Raw genomic sequence first — 7384 nt, 5'->3', positions numbered from 1 at the left:
AAAAAAAAAAAAAAAGCCGTGTGCCAAGATCCCTGGGCAAAGCTTCCCTGCAGAGCAAACAGCAAGTGCAAAGGCCCTGAGGCAGGAGGCCACAGTGGAAGGAGGTGAGGCTGAACAGGCAGGCAGAGGCCACCTTTATAAAGCCTTATAGCCACCAAAAAGAGGATGGATTTTACTCCAAGTGCAATTAGGAGCCATCGGAGCATTTCTTTTAATTTTTTTTGAGATGGAGTCTCACTCTGTTGCCCAAGCTGGAGGGCAGTGGCATGATCTCGGCTCACTGCAGGCTCCACCTCCCTGGTTCATGCCATTCTTCTGCCTCAGCCTCCCGATTAGTTGGGACTACAGGCACCTGCCACTACGCCCGGCTAATTTTTTTTGTATTTTTAGTAGAGACGGGATTTCACTGTGTTAGCCAGGATGGTCTTGATCTCCTGACCTCGTGATCCACCCGCCTTGGCCTCCCAAAGTGCTGGGATTACAGGGGCGAGCCACCGCGCCCGGCCTGCATTTCTTATTTTTTGAGACAGGATCTCACACTGTCACCATGGCTGGAGTACAGTGGCACAATCATGGTTCACTGCAGCCTTGAGCTCCTGGGCTCGAGTGATCTTCCCACTACAGACCCTGAGAGTAGCTGGGACTACAGGTGTGTACCAACCATGCCCAGCTAAGACTGGGTTTCACCAAGTTGTTCAGGCTGGTCTTGAACTCCTGGCTTCAAGTGATCAGCCCGCCTCGGCCTCCCAAAGTGCTGGGATTACAGGTGTGAGCTATCGGGCCCAGCCCATTGGATCTTTTTAAGTGAGAAAGAATGTTATCTGACTTAAATTTTTTGGAAGTCAGGTGGCAGTTGAGTGGAGAAAGGATTCTGGGAGTTCAGGAGTAACGGAACACCAAATCAGGGTCAGCTGCCACTGTGGAGATGCTGGAGGGTGGGCTTGTTATATGTGCACATTCAGGCTGGCAGGGTGGGGTTGATGGGGAGTAGGAAGGCAAGAAATCCTGGTTGGGCCTTGAGACCCGGGTCCTGGACTGAGAGAAAGCTCCTCTGAGGAGGATCTGGTGGGAGGCAGGGGATGGAGAATTGTGGCTGGACATGTTCCGTGTGAAAGGCCCAACATATCCATGTGGAGAGGCAGTCAGGCAGTCCATCCACAAACCTGAAGCTCTGTGAAGTTCTGGGCTGGAGACATCAATGAGGCGCCTTCGGTCTGTTGACAGTGTCTAAAGCGAGGGAGGGAGGGAGCCTCGTGGGGAGGAGCAGCTGCGGGCCCAGTGTTGAGAGGCGGGGCAGAAGAGGCAGCTGCGGGAGTTAGGAAGGAAGACTCGCTGATGAAGGAGCAGAAGCCATGAAGGGCAGGGAGAGGTCACGTGTGTTGGTGCCACAGACCGAGTCACGTGGACAAGGAGAGGGTGTGCATGCTGGGGTGGTGTTGGTGGCGGGCGTCCTTGCAGCCAGTCCAGCTGGAGTAAGTGGAAGAGAGGACAGAAGGTGAGATGGATGCAGAGGTGGCCAACTGGAAAGGGGAGCTGCAAAGGGCAGTCACTGGAGGGGGTGTGAAGCTGGCGGTGGGAGACTGCTGGGGGCTGGGAACCAAGGCTCGAGCTGAGGCCTAAGCATGAACTGGAGCAGGAACGCTTCGCCCTTTGGAATGCGTGTGGACAAGAATGCGAGCAGCTGGGCTTCATGATGGGAAGAGCAGCTTCAGCTGCGTGCATGCTTCTCAGCTTGCAGACTGGATTTTTCTGCCTCCCCTGTACCCAGGTGGGACTGCATTGCACGGGAGCAGAAGTGATAGGTCAACTGTAAGGAAGGGGTGTGCCCTTCCCTGTCCCTCTCTCCACTGGGAGAAATACTCAGCAGACTGGGTGCTGATGAGGACAGCACACTAGAGCCTTGCTAAAAGAGTGGTCTGTCCACTGCTTTGACTTTATCCCAGGGCTTGTTGGAAACGTAGATTTACTACACCCGAATTCTCATTTCGGCAAGCTCCTCAGGTAATATGTATGCACATCAAAGCCTAAGGAGCATTGCCATAGAGGAAGGATCAGCAGATTATGGCCTGTGGCCTGCTTTTTGAATAAAATTGTATTAGAATATAAACATTCAGTTACCTGCAAATACAGAGTTTTGACAGGCACAGCCTAAAATAATTACTCTCTGGCCCTTTATGGAAATTTTGCCGACAGCTGCTCCAGGGTATGGAAGAGCAACAAGGTGAGTGCCTGGACTCCTAAACCATAGAAGCCCCTGCCATTCTAAGCCCTGGACTCCTGCCCCGGGGACTGTGAAACGGAAGAGAAATAGAGTGTCTTGTTTCAACTACTACCGTTGGAGATCTGTGTTGCAGTATCACAACTAATACAGCCTTGCCTGCTTGTCTAAGTGTTGTCTCTAGTACCCGTGGTGGTATCTGGTGTACAGTAGTGTGTATGTGAAAGAAAAAGTGTGGGAGGGATACAATTACCTAGTGGTTAAAGAAGCGAGTCTCTTTTTCTGAGAAAGAGTCTCACTCTGTTGCCCAGGGTGGAGTGTAGTAGCGTGATCATGGCTCACTGCAGCCTCCAGCTCCTGGGCTTAAGTGATCTTCCCACCTCAGCCTCCCAAGTAGATGGGACTAGGGGTGCAAGCCACCACACCCGGCTAATTTTTTATTTTTGTATTTTTTGTAGATACGGGGTTTTGCCATGTTGCCAGGCTGGTCTTGAACTCCTGGGCTCAAGTGATCTGCTCTCCTCAGCCTCTCAAAGTGTTGGGATTACAGGCATGAGCCACCATGCCCGGCCAGAAGTGAGTTTTAATTACTAGAGAATATTTTAATTATCCTGTGGTTGGGAGACAAAGTACCACAGGCAAAGACAGGGAAAAAAATTTTACTACAGTCCTTACGATGTGAACTTTCACACACCAGTCTCCCTGTACAGACATCCACGTGATGATTATTACACACTGGATTATGCTCATGCTGGGGATAATGAGAACCACCTGAGTAATAAAGGAGACCGAGGAGAAAACCGCTGCTGGTTTCTAGAACTTTCCATTTTAGTAGAGGTTCCATTAAACAGCATATTCTTTGGGGCCAGGCTGCCTGGATTCTAACTCCAGTTTTACCACATAATTAACCTCTCCATGCCTCAGTTTCCTCTTCTGTAAAATGGGGATGATAATAGCAACATACCTCATGCAGTTGTGAAGTTTAATGAATTAGTATTTGGATAGTGTTTGGCACATAGCACTACTATGCGCTACTCTTACTGAAACTGACCAAATTTTCCCATAAGTAGGGTGCCCGTAGAACTGAAGCTTGAGAACTTACAATGAAACACACCTGCTACCTGCTGACCTACTCATCTTCCTTACTCCTCCCTAATTCCCATTTCCCTGCAGTGGTTACAATGAGACCCTAGACTCCTCATTCAACCATCTGCTGCCTGTTAACCGACTCATCTCCCTTGCCCCACCTGTTTTCCTTCCTTGCTATATAAATCCTTAACTTTAGGCCTGGGGAAGGAACGGATTAGAGGTTTGGCTTCTGTCTCTTCAGCTGACATCACCCGTAATGTAATAAAACCTTCTTTCCTAGCAACACTTGTCATCTCAGTGACTGGCTATCTGTTTGGTGAGCAACGGGGCCTAGACTGCACTCTGGGTGTTTCAGTAACATTATTATTCCATATAATTGCTATCATCAATTTAAATGAAAGAACATGAAACAACAGGAAAAATATAAAATTGGGCCTCAGGACTGGTGGGGGCAAGCGAGGCAGGCACTTTGATACATTGTGGGATGGGATTATGTTGGAACCGAACTCTCGATTCCCTCCTGGGCAGGGGTCGTCGCGAAGGATCACCGACACGAAGTTCACAGCAGAGAGTTATTTATTACTAGCGCGCTAGGGTCCCAAGCTCTAAGTTGGTCCTGGGACCCCGACTGCTTGTTACAGGCTGTTTATATAGGCTAACACAAGTTCAAACACAGCTTATGGCGCGAAATTCAAACAAAGCTTAAGGCGTAAAATGATTGGGTCTAGCTATAGCCTGAGCAAGGGGTCTTGGTTTAATTGGTTAGAGCAGGACCTTATGAGGTTCTTTCCTGGAGTTGATAATTCCGGGAACTTCGAGGCAGGGTGAGACCCCTGGAATTGGCAGGGTGGGACCTCATGAGGTTGTTTCCCGGAATTGGCAGGGTGGGACCCTATCAGGGTGGAACACTATCGAGGCAGGGTGGGACCCTATCTAGGCAGGGTGGGACCCTATCTAGGGCCACCTGGTGCTAACTTTTTAGGTTTTGTAAGGCCTACTAGTTTCAATTATAAATTGGTTGTTTGGCCGTATATGTAGTGCACCTTAAAACCTTCTAGGAATTAACTTCTAAGGAAAACAGCAAAAGATATGCGCAAAACTTAGGTATTAGTGTTTTTTTTTAATGCATTCATTATTGTAACCAGCTTTCTCCCAAAATAGATTTATTGCATTTAATAATTAAAACACATACAACAAAAACATTGTGTAGATATAAACATATTTTAAAAAATTTACTAGTAAGTATGAAAATCAAAAACACAATTCCTAAGGTGTCATTTTATTTTCCCTCCATTACTGGCTCTTTCCCCATTTGGAAGCTTCCTTTATGTTTTTTAAAGCTGAGCAAGGGTGACATGTGTTCATGTGTATTATACTTAAATGTAAAGAACAAAACTGGCTGTGTGGTAGCTCACACCTGTAATTTCAGTGCTTTGGGAGGCCAAGGTGGGAGGATAACTTAAGGCCAGGAGTTTGACACCAGCCTGGGCAACAAAGTGAGACCCTGTCTCTACAAAAAAAAAAAAAAAAAAAGGAAACCAAAACAAGGCCACATTGGGCACTCTGGACAGAAAAAAAGTGATTGTACTGACATGTAATTGATATGTATGCTTGACAAAAAAAAAAAAAGATTCCATTTTTCATGACTTTCTTTTTAATGCTCTACATGATTCTTTGCATGGCTTTCAGAGCACAATGATCATGTCTACTTGATTTTCTTCAAAAATTAAGATAAAAATCTTTTACTTGAGAGGGTGAGGTGGGAGGATTTCTTGAGGCCAGGAGTTGGAGACCAGCCTGGAAAACATAGGGAGACTTTGTCTCTATAAAAAATATAAATAAAAAATAAAAAGAGAAAGCTCTTAAGACTTCACTCAGTAGGTTTTCCTACCAAAATAACTGGTTACTGATGGTTTCATGCAGTTCACGAAATTAACTGATGATTTCAGTTGCACCTTTTATCTTTCTGAATTCTGCCACTCATGTCTCTGCTTTCACTTCCTGTATCCACAATCTGACTGTGACATGTGATTATTAAAGATATAATCTATGTTGCCCCCTAGTGATTAATATGAACATAGGAAAAGTCCTGTAGACTTCCTCAGCTGTTCAGAGCTGTGGGGGCTTCTTATCATGCAGGATCTACCTGCTACTTTCCATTATTTTATTGTTTAAGTCCTTTAGTAGCTTGAGTTTTTACATTTTATTATATTACACAAGTCCAAGCTAAACTGTTTATTCTATATAAAAGACAAGCAAGCAAAAGCAAACCAAGAAAACATTATAATCAATAAAATATTATCAAACAAGAAAAAGAAATACACCTCCTTTTAAAATTTATTTCTAGCTCTATTTTTGTGGACTGCTTTTAACCAGAGAAATAACCTAAATGCATGGTCTATTAAAAGTTAATTGACCAGGCGTGGTGGCTCACACTTGTAATCCCAGCACTTTGGGAGGCTGAGGCAGGCAGATCACTTGAGGTCAGGAGTTCGAGACCATCCTGGACAACATAGTGAAACCTCATCTTTATTAAAATACAAAAATTAGTTGACTGTGGTGATGCGTGCCTGTAATTCCAGCTACTCAGGAAGCTGAAGCAGGAGAATTGCTTGAACCTGGAAGGCAGAGGTTGCAGTGCACCGATATTGCGCCACTGCACTCCAGCATGGGTGACAGAGTGAGACTCTGTCTCAAAAAAAAAAAAAAAATCGATTTTCGTACTTTTTATTTCCTGAATATAAAGAATGACAAGCAGGATCTTGAATACCTTGTGAAAAGGTCTGAGATAATGCACAGTGATGCTGTCTATGAGCCTTGTCTTGTGAGGCCTTCATCTATAAGTTTTTCCTTACCCCTTTGGTAGGCACCCCCACCCCAGCCTTTTTTGTTTGTTTGTTTAAAGGACAGGGTCTCACTCTGTTGCCTAAGCTAGAGTGCAGCAGCACAATTTTGGCTCACTGCAGCCTCAACCTCCAGGGCTCGAGTAGTCTTCCTACCTCAGCCTCCCAAGTAGCTGGGATCACAAGTATGTGCCACCACGCCCAGCTAATTTCTTATTTCTTATAGAGACAGAGTCTCACTATATTGCCTAGGCTGATCTCAAATTCCTGGGCTCAAGTGATCTTGCCACCTCAGCCTCTGAGTAGCTAGACTACAGGCATGCACCACCACACTTGGCTAATTTTTGTATTCTTACTGTAGAGACAGGGGTCTCATTTTGTTGCCTAGGTTGGTCTTGAACTCCTGGGCTCAAGTGATTCTCCTGCCTTGGCCTCCCAAAGTGCTGGGATTATGGGCTTGAGCTATGTGCCCAACCCCCTTTGATTTTTTGTTTTTCTTCTTGCTTGCTTTACTCATAGGAAAGAATATACACATTTATAAATCCTGATTCAAAGACTACTTTTGTGTAAGGGTATTGAGTTTGATTTTTTTTCTCTTTCCATCTAGGTCGTGTGGCCTTTGGGAGGTGTGTGTGTGTGTGTGTGTGTGTGTGCGCGCGCGCGCGCGTGCACGTGTGTGGTAGGATATGTGTTTAATTTTTTAAATTTATATTTTGGTGCTGTATGTTGTGAAAGATTTGTTCATAGTGGATCAATGAACCATCTTTTCTAGGCAGTTTTGTTGAAAATGAAGGTTTCTCTTTGATTTCAAGAATGACTAAATTAAAAAACAACAACAAGGTATTAATTTTCTATTGCTACCATAAAAAATTCTCACAAACTTCGTGGCTTAAAACAACACAAAGTTATCTTAGTTTTGTATATCAGAAATCTGACACCTGCCTCCCTTGGCTATAATGAAGCTGTGGCAGGGCTGCATTCCTTTCTGGAGGCTCTAGGGGGCAGTCTGTTTCTGTCCTGGCCTTTTCCAGCTCCTAAAGGTCGTCTGCATTCCTTGGCTTGTGGCCTCTTCCTCTGTTGTCAGAGCCAGCAATGCAGCATCTCCCTGACCCTGCTTGCATCTCACATCTTTTTCTCCGAACACAGCCAGGAAAGGTTCACTTATTTTAAGGACTGGTGTGATTAGATTGGGCCCATCTTAAGGTTCTTAATTTAATCACCTATTTTATTATGC

This window comes from Colobus angolensis, unplaced genomic scaffold (assembly GCF_000951035.1).
Source record: "Colobus angolensis palliatus isolate OR3802 unplaced genomic scaffold, Cang.pa_1.0 Scaffold5, whole genome shotgun sequence".
NCBI lineage: Eukaryota > Metazoa > Chordata > Mammalia > Primates > Cercopithecidae > Colobus > Colobus angolensis.
This window is presented reverse-complemented; position numbering follows the sequence as displayed.